This window comes from Schistocerca americana, chromosome 3, assembly GCF_021461395.2.
Source record: "Schistocerca americana isolate TAMUIC-IGC-003095 chromosome 3, iqSchAmer2.1, whole genome shotgun sequence".
Taxonomy (NCBI): Eukaryota; Metazoa; Arthropoda; class Insecta; order Orthoptera; family Acrididae; genus Schistocerca; species Schistocerca americana.
In genome coordinates, this window is record NC_060121.1 from 805845183 (window position 1) to 805859889 (window position 14707).

Consider the following 14707-nt stretch of genomic DNA (forward strand, 5'->3'; position numbering starts at 1 on the left):
GGAGGTATGTCCATCGTTTTAAGACGACAGAAAACTAGCGTCAGCGGTGCGTCAGTGGGAAGTCGGTGAAGTCGCCATTGGAGCCGTAAGCCAGTAATTACGACATGCGAATCACTCGCACACCACGCAGCTGTACGATAATGCTCTTGCGTGGGTCCGCATAGCTGAGTCGGTAGAGCTTTAGGTTTTCAACCAAAGGGTCCTGGGTTCAAGTCCCTGTCTGGGCGAAAATTAATACACCTGGGTTCAAGTCCCTGTCTGGGCGAAAATTAATACACTTTCGTAACGGCTAATGGAAACCGTACAGGAAAGAGTGAGGCCACGCCGTTTTCTGCCACCAGATTGCTTCTAAAGATGGCGGTTTCAGTTGTCGGGAGTCGCTTCTGCCAGCCACCGGCAATCGTGGCCGAGTGGTTAAGGCGTCTGACTTGAAATCAGATTCCCTCTGGGAGCGTAGGTTCGAGTCCTGCCGACTGCGAAAATTTTCTCGCTCTCAAATGGCGGACGTTCAGCTGCATCCTAGCAGTTGCGTCACTACTAAACACGTGGGTCACCAGCAATGTGCAGTGCTATTTGATCCAGGGCGCAGCGCTACAGTCGCGCCCAGAAGCCGCAGCTCATCTCCGCGTCTCACAGGCGTCCACCAGGTGTTAGTACAAGTGTCGCCTCACTGGGCAGTGCAGATGTGTCCATTTTAGCTTGCAGACGATGACGTGTAGCAATTTATGAGCTAACGCAAGTCGAATGTTTTACCGTGTGTATCTGCTAGATACTGCCTCTCATACTGTGGAGAGACTCACTCTTTCTTGTGTTTCGTTCTCCGCACACGAGTTGCCCCTGGCATCGATATAGCACGGGTTTTCTAGCGTCAGCGAAGTCAATATTACACGAATCGAGTCGACATGTTTGCTTGTTACGATGACGGAAGAAGAAGAAATGTGTGTGTAACTTCACTGCATCGGCTGCTCGCCTTTCAGCGCCCCTGTGTCTTATCAGACGAAGGTGACTGTGAAATTGGCAACGAGGCAGAGGTTAATGAACACATGCAAATGAGAACCTTCAACGTCAGCCGAAATAGCTCAGTTGGGAGAGCGTTAGACTGAAGATGTAAAGGTCCCTGGTTCGATCCTGGGTTTCGGCAGGGATTCGTTTTGATGCGACGCCAATGGAATTACTCTGCGTTTGTGATAATGCAACTACCGCTGACAACAAAAATGACTCTCTCCTGTAGCTGTTCTGGTTGTCTAGTGCATGCCATAAGAGGAACTCACTAGACAACTAACTCCCCTAGAAGCAAAAGAATTAAAAATATCCTACCGACTGCATTCCTTTTTCTGTGTCAGGTGGTGAAGAACGTCTTCAACGGAACCGTGAAATGAGCGAAAGCGTGGGAAACATTGCATTCGAAATGCTTGTGAATTTTCCAATTGCCCAGTGAGTGTCGACAAAACACGTAAATTCTCTGCTCCAACGTATGAGACGTAAAAACTGGTGCAATTTGTTGTTGCATCATGTGCCAGCAGTCTTCGATAGTGTGTTACGAGCTTAGCGCGATAAGTTTGTTGACAGCATTTAGGCGACGTTTTATTTGTTAACGGCCCCATACAGCGATTGCACAACAGTAAAGGACATGAGTCAATGTATAGTTGTGCGTCGTGGGAGGTTTTGCAGCCTCGTGTGAGCCCGGATAGCTCAGTCGGTAGAGCATTAGGCTTTTAACCTAAGGGCCCAGGTTTCAAGTCCCTGTCCAGGCGGAAATTTTAATACTTTGGTAGCGATTCGTCTGGTAGCGGTGGAGACGCTACAGAAAATAATGCAGCTACGCCGTTTTCTGACACCACAGTGCTTTAAACGGTAGCAGTTGCATGTGTCCGGAGAACACCGCGCTAACGGCAGTCGTGGCCGAGTGGTTAAGGCGTCTGACTCGAAATCAGATTTCCTCTGGGAGCGTAGGTTCGAATCCCACCGGCTGCGTGCGATTTTGCGTAAAGAGGAGCAAACATTTTCACACACATGTGACATGTGTGGGCGAATGCGGGTGCAAACCAGTGACGCCATTCTCAACAAGACGAAAATTTCCGTTTTAAGAATACTGAGTTTTCGCGACGACCGCTGCTTACTCTGGCTATCGGTTCACCTCACACTGACACTGACGCTGGGACTGCAGAAAGCCGTCGCTGAGATCGTGAGTACACAGATGTGCTCGAAAGTGATGGACAGAGCGAACATCTCATTTTCTTTTTAAGAATCGCAATTTCAATCACTCGAGTGCGGCAAAAGCAGTGGTGCAGCGTTTCTTTTCTTAAGATCTCGCAGCTGCTTGGAGGTATGTCCATCGTTTTAAGACGACAGAAAACTAGCGTCAGCGGTGCGTCAGTGGGAAGTCGGTGAAGTCGCCATTGGAGCCGTAAGCCAGTAATTACGACATGCGAATCACTCGCACACCACGCAGCTGTACGATAATGCTCTTGCGTGGGTCCGCATAGCTGAGTCGGTAGAGCTTTAGGTTTTCAACCAAAGGGTCCTGGGTTCAAGTCCCTGTCTGGGCGAAAATTAATACACCTGGGTTCAAGTCCCTGTCTGGGCGAAAATTAATACACTTTCGTAACGGCTAATGGAAACCGTACAGGAAAGAGTGAGGCCACGCCGTTTTCTGCCACCAGATTGCTTCTAAAGATGGCGGTTTCAGTTGTCGGGAGTCGCTTCTGCCAGCCACCGGCAATCGTGGCCGAGTGGTTAAGGCGTCTGACTTGAAATCAGATTCCCTCTGGGAGCGTAGGTTCGAGTCCTGCCGACTGCGAAAATTTTCTCGCTCTCAAATGGCGGACGTTCAGCTGCATCCTAGCAGTTGCGTCACTACTAAACACGTGGGTCACCAGCAATGTGCAGTGCTATTTGATCCAGGGCGCAGCGCTACAGTCGCGCCCAGAAGCCGCAGCTCATCTCCGCGTCTCACAGGCGTCCACCAGGTGTTAGTACAAGTGTCGCCTCACTGGGCAGTGCAGATGTGTCCATTTTAGCTTGCAGACGATGACGTGTAGCAATTTATGAGCTAACGCAAGTCGAATGTTTTACCGTGTGTATCTGCTAGATACTGCCTCTCATACTGTGGAGAGACTCACTCTTTCTTGTGTTTCGTTCTCCGCACACGAGTTGCCCCTGGCATCGATATAGCACGGGTTTTCTAGCGTCAGCGAAGTCAATATTACACGAATCGAGTCGACATGTTTGCTTGTTACGATGACGGAAGAAGAAGAAATGTGTGTGTAACTTCACTGCATCGGCTGCTCGCCTTTCAGCGCCCCTGTGTCTTATCAGACGAAGGTGACTGTGAAATTGGCAACGAGGCAGAGGTTAATGAACACATGCAAATGAGAACCTTCAACGTCAGCCGAAATAGCTCAGTTGGGAGAGCGTTAGACTGAAGATGTAAAGGTCCCTGGTTCGATCCTGGGTTTCGGCAGGGATTCGTTTTGATGCGACGCCAATGGAATTACTCTGCGTTTGTGATAATGCAACTACCGCTGACAACAAAAATGACTCTCTCCTGTAGCTGTTCTGGTTGTCTAGTGCATGCCATAAGAGGAACTCACTAGACAACTAACTCCCCTAGAAGCAAAAGAATTAAAAATATCCTACCGACTGCATTCCTTTTTCTGTGTCAGGTGGTGAAGAACGTCTTCAACGGAACCGTGAAATGAGCGAAAGCGTGGGAAACATTGCATTCGAAATGCTTGTGAATTTTCCAATTGCCCAGTGAGTGTCGACAAAACACGTAAATTCTCTGCTCCAACGTATGAGACGTAAAAACTGGTGCAATTTGTTGTTGCATCATGTGCCAGCAGTCTTCGATAGTGTGTTACGAGCTTAGCGCGATAAGTTTGTTGACAGCATTTAGGCGACGTTTTATTTGTTAACGGCCCCATACAGCGATTGCACAACAGTAAAGGACATGAGTCAATGTATAGTTGTGCGTCGTGGGAGGTTTTGCAGCCTCGTGTGAGCCCGGATAGCTCAGTCGGTAGAGCATTAGGCTTTTAACCTAAGGGCCCAGGTTTCAAGTCCCTGTCCAGGCGGAAATTTTAATACTTTGGTAGCGATTCGTCTGGTAGCGGTGGAGACGCTACAGAAAATAATGCAGCTACGCCGTTTTCTGACACCACAGTGCTTTAAACGGTAGCAGTTGCATGTGTCCGGAGAACACCGCGCTAACGGCAGTCGTGGCCGAGTGGTTAAGGCGTCTGACTCGAAATCAGATTTCCTCTGGGAGCGTAGGTTCGAATCCCACCGGCTGCGTGCGATTTTGCGTAAAGAGGAGCAAACATTTTCACACACATGTGACATGTGTGGGCGAATGCGGGTGCAAACCAGTGACGCCATTCTCAACAAGACGAAAATTTCCGTTTTAAGAATACTGAGTTTTCGCGACGACCGCTGCTTACTCTGGCTATCGGTTCACCTCACACTGACACTGACGCTGGGACTGCAGAAAGCCGTCGCTGAGATCGTGAGTACACAGATGTGCTCGAAAGTGATGGACAGAGCGAACATCTCATTTTCTTTTTAAGAATCGCAATTTCAATCACTCGAGTGCGGCAAAAGCAGTGGTGCAGCGTTTCTTTTCTTAAGATCTCGCAGCTGCTTGGAGGTATGTCCATCGTTTTAAGACGACAGAAAACTAGCGTCAGCGGTGCGTCAGTGGGAAGTCGGTGAAGTCGCCATTGGAGCCGTAAGCCAGTAATTACGACATGCGAATCACTCGCACACCACGCAGCTGTACGATAATGCTCTTGCGTGGGTCCGCATAGCTGAGTCGGTAGAGGTTTAGGTTTTCAACCAAAGGGTCCTGGGTTCAAGTCCCTGTCTGGGCGAAAATTAATACACCTGGGTTCAAGTCCCTGTCTGGGCGAAAATTAATACACTTTCGTAACGGCTAATGGAAACCGTACAGGAAAGAGTGAGGCCACGCCGTTTTCTGCCACCAGATTGCTTCTAAAGATGGCGGTTTCAGTTGTCGGGAGTCGCTTCCGCCACCGGCAGTCGTGGCCGAGTGGTTAAGGCGTCTGACTTGAAATCAGATTCCCTCTGGGAGCGTAGGTTCGAGTCCTGCCGACTGCGAAAATTTTCTCGCTCTCAAATGGCGGACGTTCAGCTGCATCCTAGCAGTTGCGTCACTACTAAACACGTGGGTCACCAGCAATGTGCAGTGCTATTTGATCCAGGGCGCAGCGCTACAGTCGCGCCCAGAAGCCGCAGCTCATCTCCGCGTCTCACAGGCGTCCACCAGGTGTTAGTACAAGTGTCGCCTCACTGGGCAGTGCAGATGTGTCCATTTTAGCTTGCAGACGATGACGTGTAGCAATTTATGAGCTAACGCAAGTCGAATGTTTTACCGTGTGTATCTGCTAGATACTGCCTCTCATACTGTGGAGAGACTCACTCTTTCTTGTGTTTCGTTCTCCGCACACGAGTTGCCCCTGGCATCGATATAGCACGGGTTTTCTAGCGTCAGCGAAGTCAATATTACACGAATCGAGTCGACATGTTTGCTTGTTACGATGACGGAAGAAGAAGAAATGTGTGTGTAACTTCACTGCATCGGCTGCTCGCCTTTCAGCGCCCCTGTGTCTTATCAGACGAAGGTGACTGTGAAATTGGCAACGAGGCAGAGGTTAATGAACACATGCAAATGAGAACCTTCAACGTCAGCCGAAATAGCTCAGTTGGGAGAGCGTTAGACTGAAGATGTAAAGGTCCCTGGTTCGATCCTGGGTTTCGGCAGGGATTCGTTTTGATGCGACGCCAATGGAATTACTCTGCGTTTGTGATAATGCAACTACCGCTGACAACAAAAATGACTCTCTCCTGTAGCTGTTCTGGTTGTCTAGTGCATGCCATAAGAGGAACTCACTAGACAACTAACTCCCCTAGAAGCAAAAGAATTAAAAATATCCTACCGACTGCATTCCTTTTTCTGTGTCAGGTGGTGAAGAACGTCTTCAACGGAACCGTGAAATGAGCGAAAGCGTGGGAAACATTGCATTCGAAATGCTTGTGAATTTTCCAATTGCCCAGTGAGTGTCGACAAAACACGTAAATTCTCTGCTCCAACGTATGAGACGTAAAAACTGGTGCAATTTGTTGTTGCATCATGTGCCAGCAGTCTTCGATAGTGTGTTACGAGCTTAGCGCGATAAGTTTGTTGACAGCATTTAGGCGACGTTTTATTTGTTAACGGCCCCATACAGCGATTGCACAACAGTAAAGGACATGAGTCAATGTATAGTTGTGCGTCGTGGGAGGTTTTGCAGCCTCGTGTGAGCCCGGATAGCTCAGTCGGTAGAGCATTAGGCTTTTAACCTAAGGGCCCAGGTTTCAAGTCCCTGTCCAGGCGGAAATTTTAATACTTTGGTAGCGATTCGTCTGGTAGCGGTGGAGACGCTACAGAAAATAATGCAGCTACGCCGTTTTCTGACACCACAGTGCTTTAAACGGTAGCAGTTGCATGTGTCCGGAGAACACCGCGCTAACGGCAGTCGTGGCCGAGTGGTTAAGGCGTCTGACTCGAAATCAGATTTCCTCTGGGAGCGTAGGTTCGAATCCCACCGGCTGCGTGCGATTTTGCGTAAAGAGGAGCAAACATTTTCACACACATGTGACATGTGTGGGCGAATGCGGGTGCAAACCAGTGACGCCATTCTCAACAAGACGAAAATTTCCGTTTTAAGAATACTGAGTTTTCGCGACGACCGCTGCTTACTCTGGCTATCGGTTCACCTCACACTGACACTGACGCTGGGACTGCAGAAAGCCGTCGCTGAGATCGTGAGTACACAGATGTGCTCGAAAGTGATGGACAGAGCGAACATCTCATTTTCTTTTTAAGAATCGCAATTTCAATCACTCGAGTGCGGCAAAAGCAGTGGTGCAGCGTTTCTTTTCTTAAGATCTCGCAGCTGCTTGGAGGTATGTCCATCGTTTTAAGACGACAGAAAACTAGCGTCAGCGGTGCGTCAGTGGGAAGTCGGTGAAGTCGCCATTGGAGCCGTAAGCCAGTAATTACGACATGCGAATCACTCGCACACCACGCAGCTGTACGATAATGCTCTTGCGTGGGTCCGCATAGCTGAGTCGGTAGAGCTTTAGGTTTTCAACCAAAGGGTCCTGGGTTCAAGTCCCTGTCTGGGCGAAAATTAATACACCTGGGTTCAAGTCCCTGTCTGGGCGAAAATTAATACACTTTCGTAACGGCTAATGGAAACCGTACAGGAAAGAGTGAGGCCACGCCGTTTTCTGCCACCAGATTGCTTCTAAAGATGGCGGTTTCAGTTGTCGGGAGTCGCTTCCGCCACCGGCAGTCGTGGCCGAGTGGTTAAGGCGTCTGACTTGAAATCAGATTCCCTCTGGGAGCGTAGGTTCGAGTCCTGCCGACTGCGAAAATTTTCTCGCTCTCAAATGGCGGACGTTCAGCTGCATCCTAGCAGTTGCGTCACTACTAAACACGTGGGTCACCAGCAATGTGCAGTGCTATTTGATCCAGGGCGCAGCGCTACAGTCGCGCCCAGAAGCCGCAGCTCATCTCCGCGTCTCACAGGCGTCCACCAGGTGTTAGTACAAGTGTCGCCTCACTGGGCAGTGCAGATGTGTCCATTTTAGCTTGCAGACGATGACGTGTAGCAATTTATGAGCTAACGCAAGTCGAATGTTTTACCGTGTGTATCTGCTAGATACTGCCTCTCATACTGTGGAGAGACTCACTCTTTCTTGTGTTTCGTTCTCCGCACACGAGTTGCCCCTGGCATCGATATAGCACGGGTTTTCTAGCGTCAGCGAAGTCAATATTACACGAATCGAGTCGACATGTTTGCTTGTTACGATGACGGAAGAAGAAGAAATGTGTGTGTAACTTCACTGCATCGGCTGCTCGCCTTTCAGCGCCCCTGTGTCTTATCAGACGAAGGTGACTGTGAAATTGGCAACGAGGCAGAGGTTAATGAACACATGCAAATGAGAACCTTCAACGTCAGCCGAAATAGCTCAGTTGGGAGAGCGTTAGACTGAAGATGTAAAGGTCCCTGGTTCGATCCTGGGTTTCGGCAGGGATTCGTTTTGATGCGACGCCAATGGAATTACTCTGCGTTTGTGATAATGCAACTACCGCTGACAACAAAAATGACTCTCTCCTGTAGCTTTTCTGGTTGTCTAGTGCATGCCATAAGAGGAACTCACTAGACAACTAACTCCCCTAGAAGCAAAAGAATTAAAAATATCCTACCGACTGCATTCCTTTTTCTGTGTCAGGTGGTGAAGAACGTCTTCAACGGAACCGTGAAATGAGCGAAAGCGTGGGAAACATTGCATTCGAAATGCTTGTGAATTTTCCAATTGCCCAGTGAGTGTCGACAAAACACGTAAATTCTCTGCTCCAACGTATGAGACGTAAAAACTGGTGCAATTTGTTGTTGCATCATGTGCCAGCAGTCTTCGATAGTGTGTTACGAGCTTAGCGCGATAAGTTTGTTGACAGCATTTAGGCGACGTTTTATTTGTTAACGGCCCCATACAGCGATTGCACAACAGTAAAGGACATGAGTCAATGTATAGTTGTGCGTCGTGGGAGGTTTTGCAGCCTCGTGTGAGCCCGGATAGCTCAGTCGGTAGAGCATTAGGCTTTTAACCTAAGGGCCCAGGTTTCAAGTCCCTGTCCAGGCGGAAATTTTAATACTTTGGTAGCGATTCGTCTGGTAGCGGTGGAGACGCTACAGAAAATAATGCAGCTACGCCGTTTTCTGACACCACAGTGCTTTAAACGGTAGCAGTTGCATGTGTCCGGAGAACACCGCGCTAACGGCAGTCGTGGCCGAGTGGTTAAGGCGTCTGACTCGAAATCAGATTTCCTCTGGGAGCGTAGGTTCGAATCCTACCGGCTGCGTGCGATTTTGCGTAAAGAGGAGCAAACATTTTCACACACATGTGACATGTGTGGGCGAATGCGGGTGCAAACCAGTGACGCCATTCTCAACAAGACGAAAATTTCCGTTTTAAGAATACTGAGTTTTCGCGACGACCGCTGCTTACTCTGGCTATCGGTTCACCTCACACTGACACTGACGCTGGGACTGCAGAAAGCCGTCGCTGAGATCGTGAGTACACAGATGTGCTCGAAAGTGATGGACAGAGCGAACATCTCATTTTCTTTTTAAGAATCGCAATTTCAATCACTCGAGTGCGGCAAAAGCAGTGGTGCAGCGTTTCTTTTCTTAAGATCTCGCAGCTGCTTGGAGGTATGTCCATCGTTTTAAGACGACAGAAAACTAGCGTCAGCGGTGCGTCAGTGGGAAGTCGGTGAAGTCGCCATTGGAGCCGTAAGCCAGTAATTACGACATGCGAATCACTCGCACACCACGCAGCTGTACGATAATGCTCTTGCGTGGGTCCGCATAGCTGAGTCGGTAGAGCTTTAGGTTTTCAACCAAAGGGTCCTGGGTTCAAGTCCCTGTCTGGGCGAAAATTAATACACCTGGGTTCAAGTCCCTGTCTGGGCGAAAATTAATACACTTTCGTAACGGCTAATGGAAACCGTACAGGAAAGAGTGAGGCCACGCCGTTTTCTGCCACCAGATTGCTTCTAAAGATGGCGGTTTCAGTTGTCGGGAGTCGCTTCCGCCACCGGCAGTCGTGGCCGAGTGGTTAAGGCGTCTGACTTGAAATCAGATTCCCTCTGGGAGCGTAGGTTCGAGTCCTGCCGACTGCGAAAATTTTCTCGCTCTCAAATGGCGGACGTTCAGCTGCATCCTAGCAGTTGCGTCACTACTAAACACGTGGGTCACCAGCAATGTGCAGTGCTATTTGATCCAGGGCGCAGCGCTACAGTCGCGCCCAGAAGCCGCAGCTCATCTCCGCGTCTCACAGGCGTCCACCAGGTGTTAGTACAAGTGTCGCCTCACTGGGCAGTGCAGATGTGTCCATTTTAGCTTGCAGACGATGACGTGTAGCAATTTATGAGCTAACGCAAGTCGAATGTTTTACCGTGTGTATCTGCTAGATACTGCCTCTCATACTGTGGAGAGACTCACTCTTTCTTGTGTTTCGTTCTCCGCACACGAGTTGCCCCTGGCATCGATATAGCACGGGTTTTCTAGCGTCAGCGAAGTCAATATTACACGAATCGAGTCGACATGTTTGCTTGTTACGATGACGGAAGAAGAAGAAATGTGTGTGTAACTTCACTGCATCGGCTGCTCGCCTTTCAGCGCCCCTGTGTCTTATCAGACGAAGGTGACTGTGAAATTGGCAACGAGGCAGAGGTTAATGAACACATGCAAATGAGAACCTTCAACGTCAGCCGAAATAGCTCAGTTGGGAGAGCGTTAGACTGAAGATGTAAAGGTCCCTGGTTCGATCCTGGGTTTCGGCAGGGATTCGTTTTGATGCGACGCCAATGGAATTACTCTGCGTTTGTGATAATGCAACTACCGCTGACAACAAAAATGACTCTCTCCTGTAGCTGTTCTGGTTGTCTAGTGCATGCCATAAGAGGAACTCACTAGACAACTAACTCCCCTAGAAGCAAAAGAATTAAAAATACCCTACCGACTGCATTCCTTTTTCTGTGTCAGGTGGTGAAGAACGTCTTCAACGGAACCGTGAAATGAGCGAAAGCGTGGGAAACATTGCATTCGAAATGCTTGTGAATTTTCCAATTGCCCAGTGAGTGTCGACAAAACACGTAAATTCTCTGCTCCAACGTATGAGACGTAACAACTGGTGCAATTTGTTGTTGCATCATGTGCCAGCAGTCTTCGATAGTGTGTTACGAGCTTAGCGCGATAAGTTTGTTGACAGCATTTAGGCGACGTTTTATTTGTTAACGGCCCCATACAGCGATTGCACAACAGTAAAGGACATGAGTCAATGTATAGTTGTGCGTCGTGGGAGGTTTTGCAGCCTCGTGTGAGCCCGGATAGCTCAGTCGGTAGAGCATTAGGCTTTTAACCTAAGGGCCCAGGTTTCAAGTCCCTGTGCAGGCGGAAATTTTAATACTTTGGTAGCGATTCGTCTGGTAGCGGTGGAGACGCTACAGAAAATAATGCAGCTACGCCGTTTTCTGACACCACAGTGCTTTAAACGGTAGCAGTTGCATGTGTCCGGAGAACACCGCGCTAACGGCAGTCGTGGCCGAGTGGTTAAGGCGTCTGACTCGAAATCAGATTCCCTCTGGGAGCGTAGGTTCGAATCCTACCGGCTGCGTGCGATTTTGCGTAAAGAGGAGCAAACATTTTCACACACATGTGACATGTGTGGGCGAATGCGGGTGCAAACCAGTGACGCCATTCTCAACAAGACGAAAATTTCCGTTTTAAGAATACTGAGTTTTCGCGACGACCGCTGCTCACTCTGGCTATCGGTTCACCTCACACTGACACTGACGCTGGGACTGCAGAAAGCCGTCGCTGAGATCGTGAGTACACAGATGTGCTCGAAAGTGATGGACAGAGCGAACATCTCATTTTCTTTTTAAGAATCGCAATTTCAATCACTCGAGTGCGGCAAAAGCAGTGGTGCAGCGTTTCTTTTCTTAAGATCTCGCAGCTGCTTGGAGGTATGTCCATCGTTTTAAGACGACAGAAAACTAGCGTCAGCGGTGCGTCAGTGGGAAGTCGGTGAAGTCGCCATTGGAGCCGTAAGCCAGTAATTACGACATGCGAATCACTCGCACACCACGCAGCTGTACGATAATGCTCTTGCGTGGGTCCGCATAGCTGAGTCGGTAGAGCTTTAGGTTTTCAACCAAAGGGTCCTGGGTTCAAGTCCCTGTCTGGGCGAAAATTAATACACCTGGGTTCAAGTCCCTGTCTGGGCGAAAATTAATACACTTTCGTAACGGCTAATGGAAACCGTACAGGAAAGAGTGAGGCCACGCCGTTTTCTGCCACCAGATTGCTTCTAAAGATGGCGGTTTCAGTTGTCGGGAGTCGCTTCCGCCACCGGCAGTCGTGGCCGAGTGGTTAAGGCGTCTGACTTGAAATCAGATTCCCTCTGGGAGCGTAGGTTCGAGTCCTGCCGACTGCGAAAATTTTCTCGCTCTCAAATGGCGGACGTTCAGCTGCATCCTAGCAGTTGCGTCACTACTAAACACGTGGGTCACCAGCAATGTGCAGTGCTATTTGATCCAGGGCGCAGCGCTACAGTCGCGCCCAGAAGCCGCAGCTCATCTCCGCGTCTCACAGGCGTCCACCAGGTGTTAGTACAAGTGTCGCCTCACTGGGCAGTGCAGATGTGTCCATTTTAGCTTGCAGACGATGACGTGTAGCAATTTATGAGCTAACGCAAGTCGAATGTTTTACCGTGTGTATCTGCTAGATACTGCCTCTCATACTGTGGAGAGACTCACTCTTTCTTGTGTTTCGTTCTCCGCACACGAGTTGCCCCTGGCATCGATATAGCACGGGTTTTCTAGCGTCAGCGAAGTCAATATTACACGAATCGAGTCGACATGTTTGCTTGTTACGATGACGGAAGAAGAAGAAATGTGTGTGTAACTTCACTGCATCGGCTGCTCGCCTTTCAGCGCCCCTGTGTCTTATCAGACGAAGGTGACTGTGAAATTGGCAACGAGGCAGAGGTTAATGAACACATGCAAATGAGAACCTTCAACGTCAGCCGAAATAGCTCAGTTGGGAGAGCGTTAGACTGAAGATGTAAAGGTCCCTGGTTCGATCCTGGGTTTCGGCAGGGATTCGTTTTGATGCGACGCCAATGGAATTACTCTGCGTTTGTGATAATGCAACTACCGCTGACAACAAAAATGACTCTCTCCTGTAGCTGTTCTGGTTGTCTAGTGCATGCCATAAGAGGAACTCACTAGACAACTAACTCCCCTAGAAGCAAAAGAATTAAAAATACCCTACCGACTGCATTCCTTTTTCTGTGTCAGGTGGTGAAGAACGTCTTCAACGGAACCGTGAAATGAGCGAAAGCGTGGGAAACATTGCATTCGAAATGCTTGTGAATTTTCCAATTGCCCAGTGAGTGTCGACAAAACACGTAAATTCTCTGCTCCAACGTATGAGACGTAACAACTGGTGCAATTTGTTGTTGCATCATGTGCCAGCAGTCTTCGATAGTGTGTTACGAGCTTAGCGCGATAAGTTTGTTGACAGCATTTAGGCGACGTTTTATTTGTTAACGGCCCCATACAGCGATTGCACAACAGTAAAGGACATGAGTCAATGTATAGTTGTGCGTCGTGGGAGGTTTTGCAGCCTCGTGTGAGCCCGGATAGCTCAGTCGGTAGAGCATTAGGCTTTTAACCTAAGGGCCCAGGTTTCAAGTCCCTGTGCAGGCGGAAATTTTAATACTTTGGTAGCGATTCGTCTGGTAGCGGTGGAGACGCTACAGAAAATAATGCAGCTACGCCGTTTTCTGACACCACAGTGCTTTAAACGGTAGCAGTTGCATGTGTCCGGAGAACACCGCGCTAACGGCAGTCGTGGCCGAGTGGTTAAGGCGTCTGACTCGAAATCAGATTCCCTCTGGGAGCGTAGGTTCGAATCCTACCGGCTGCGTGCGATTTTGCGTAAAGAGGAGCAAACATTTTCACACACATGTGACATGTGTGGGCGAATGCGGGTGCAAACCAGTGACGCCATTCTCAACAAGACGAAAATTTCCGTTTTAAGAATACTGAGTTTTCGCGACGACCGCTGCTCACTCTGGCTATCGGTTCACCTCACACTGACACTGACGCTGGGACTGCAGAAAGCCGTCGCTGAGATCGTGAGTACACAGATGTGCTCGAAAGTGATGGACAGAGCGAACATCTCATTTTCTTTTTAAGAATCGCAATTTCAATCACTCGAGTGCGGCAAAAGCAGTGGTGCAGCGTTTCTTTTCTTAAGATCTCGCAGCTGCTTGGAGGTATGTCCATCGTTTTAAGACGACAGAAAACTAGCGTCAGCGGTGCGTCAGTGGGAAGTCGGTGAAGTCGCCATTGGAGCCGTAAGCCAGTAATTACGACATGCGAATCACTCGCACACCACGCAGCTGTACGATAATGCTCTTGCGTGGGTCCGCATAGCTGAGTCGGTAGAGCTTTAGGTTTTCAACCAAAGGGTCCTGGGTTCAAGTCCCTGTCTGGGCGAAAATTAATACACCTGGGTTCAAGTCCCTGTCTGGGCGAAAATTAATACACTTTCGTAACGGCTAATGGAAACCGTACAGGAAAGAGTGAGGCCACGCCGTTTTCTGCCACCAGATTGCTTCTAAAGATGGCGGTTTCAGTTGTCGGGAGTCGCTTCCGCCACCGGCAGTCGTGGCCGAGTGGTTAAGGCGTCTGACTTGAAATCAGATTCCCTCTGGGAGCGTAGGTTCGAGTCCTGCCGACTGCGAAAATTTTCTCGCTCTCAAATGGCGGACGTTCAGCTGCATCCTAGCAGTTGCGTCACTACTAAACACGTGGGTCACCAGCAATGTGCAGTGCTATTTGATCCAGGGCGCAGCGCTACAGTCGCGCCCAGAAGCCGCAGCTCATCTCCGCGTCTCACAGGCGTCCACCAGGTGTTAGTACAAGTGTCGCCTCACTGGGCAGTGCAGATGTGTCCATTTTAGCTTGCAGACGATGACGTGTAGCAATTTATGAGCTAACGCAAGTCGAATGTTTTACCGTGTGTATCTGCTAGATACTGCCTCTCATACTGTGGAGAGA

At 49.3% G+C, this 14707-nt stretch overlaps 25 non-coding genes across 25 annotated transcripts; all 25 read left to right on the top strand.

Annotated features, from left to right (window-relative positions):
- Nucleotides 1–396: 396 nt before the first annotated feature.
- Trnas-uga lies at nucleotides 397–478 on the top strand. Its single transcript has one exon. It is a non-coding gene; the product is annotated as a tRNA-Ser (tRNA).
- A 590-nt stretch (nucleotides 479–1068) lies between these two features.
- Nucleotides 1069–1141, top strand: Trnaf-gaa. The gene has a single exon. It is a non-coding gene; the product is annotated as a tRNA-Phe (tRNA).
- A 540-nt stretch (nucleotides 1142–1681) lies between these two features.
- Nucleotides 1682–1754, top strand: Trnak-uuu. The gene has a single exon. It is a non-coding gene; the product is annotated as a tRNA-Lys (tRNA).
- Nucleotides 1755–1892: 138 nt separating this feature from the next.
- Nucleotides 1893–1974, top strand: Trnas-cga. Its single transcript has one exon. It is a non-coding gene; the product is annotated as a tRNA-Ser (tRNA).
- A 744-nt stretch (nucleotides 1975–2718) lies between these two features.
- Nucleotides 2719–2800, top strand: Trnas-uga. Its single transcript has one exon. It is a non-coding gene; the product is annotated as a tRNA-Ser (tRNA).
- A 590-nt stretch (nucleotides 2801–3390) lies between these two features.
- On the top strand, nucleotides 3391–3463 carry Trnaf-gaa. The gene has a single exon. It is a non-coding gene; the product is annotated as a tRNA-Phe (tRNA).
- Nucleotides 3464–4003: 540 nt separating this feature from the next.
- On the top strand, nucleotides 4004–4076 carry Trnak-uuu. Its single transcript has one exon. It is a non-coding gene; the product is annotated as a tRNA-Lys (tRNA).
- Nucleotides 4077–4214: 138 nt separating this feature from the next.
- Trnas-cga lies at nucleotides 4215–4296 on the top strand. Its single transcript has one exon. It is a non-coding gene; the product is annotated as a tRNA-Ser (tRNA).
- A 740-nt stretch (nucleotides 4297–5036) lies between these two features.
- Nucleotides 5037–5118, top strand: Trnas-uga. The gene has a single exon. It is a non-coding gene; the product is annotated as a tRNA-Ser (tRNA).
- A 590-nt stretch (nucleotides 5119–5708) lies between these two features.
- Nucleotides 5709–5781, top strand: Trnaf-gaa. Its single transcript has one exon. It is a non-coding gene; the product is annotated as a tRNA-Phe (tRNA).
- A 540-nt stretch (nucleotides 5782–6321) lies between these two features.
- On the top strand, nucleotides 6322–6394 carry Trnak-uuu. Its single transcript has one exon. It is a non-coding gene; the product is annotated as a tRNA-Lys (tRNA).
- A 138-nt stretch (nucleotides 6395–6532) lies between these two features.
- On the top strand, nucleotides 6533–6614 carry Trnas-cga. The gene has a single exon. It is a non-coding gene; the product is annotated as a tRNA-Ser (tRNA).
- Nucleotides 6615–7354: 740 nt separating this feature from the next.
- Nucleotides 7355–7436, top strand: Trnas-uga. Its single transcript has one exon. It is a non-coding gene; the product is annotated as a tRNA-Ser (tRNA).
- Nucleotides 7437–8026: 590 nt separating this feature from the next.
- Trnaf-gaa lies at nucleotides 8027–8099 on the top strand. The gene has a single exon. It is a non-coding gene; the product is annotated as a tRNA-Phe (tRNA).
- Nucleotides 8100–8639: 540 nt separating this feature from the next.
- Nucleotides 8640–8712, top strand: Trnak-uuu. The gene has a single exon. It is a non-coding gene; the product is annotated as a tRNA-Lys (tRNA).
- A 138-nt stretch (nucleotides 8713–8850) lies between these two features.
- Trnas-cga lies at nucleotides 8851–8932 on the top strand. Its single transcript has one exon. It is a non-coding gene; the product is annotated as a tRNA-Ser (tRNA).
- Nucleotides 8933–9672: 740 nt separating this feature from the next.
- Trnas-uga lies at nucleotides 9673–9754 on the top strand. Its single transcript has one exon. It is a non-coding gene; the product is annotated as a tRNA-Ser (tRNA).
- Nucleotides 9755–10344: 590 nt separating this feature from the next.
- Nucleotides 10345–10417, top strand: Trnaf-gaa. The gene has a single exon. It is a non-coding gene; the product is annotated as a tRNA-Phe (tRNA).
- A 540-nt stretch (nucleotides 10418–10957) lies between these two features.
- Nucleotides 10958–11030, top strand: Trnak-uuu. Its single transcript has one exon. It is a non-coding gene; the product is annotated as a tRNA-Lys (tRNA).
- A 138-nt stretch (nucleotides 11031–11168) lies between these two features.
- Nucleotides 11169–11250, top strand: Trnas-cga. The gene has a single exon. It is a non-coding gene; the product is annotated as a tRNA-Ser (tRNA).
- Nucleotides 11251–11990: 740 nt separating this feature from the next.
- Nucleotides 11991–12072, top strand: Trnas-uga. Its single transcript has one exon. It is a non-coding gene; the product is annotated as a tRNA-Ser (tRNA).
- A 590-nt stretch (nucleotides 12073–12662) lies between these two features.
- Trnaf-gaa lies at nucleotides 12663–12735 on the top strand. The gene has a single exon. It is a non-coding gene; the product is annotated as a tRNA-Phe (tRNA).
- Nucleotides 12736–13275: 540 nt separating this feature from the next.
- On the top strand, nucleotides 13276–13348 carry Trnak-uuu. Its single transcript has one exon. It is a non-coding gene; the product is annotated as a tRNA-Lys (tRNA).
- Nucleotides 13349–13486: 138 nt separating this feature from the next.
- On the top strand, nucleotides 13487–13568 carry Trnas-cga. The gene has a single exon. It is a non-coding gene; the product is annotated as a tRNA-Ser (tRNA).
- A 740-nt stretch (nucleotides 13569–14308) lies between these two features.
- Nucleotides 14309–14390, top strand: Trnas-uga. Its single transcript has one exon. It is a non-coding gene; the product is annotated as a tRNA-Ser (tRNA).
- Nucleotides 14391–14707: the final 317 nt, after the last annotated feature.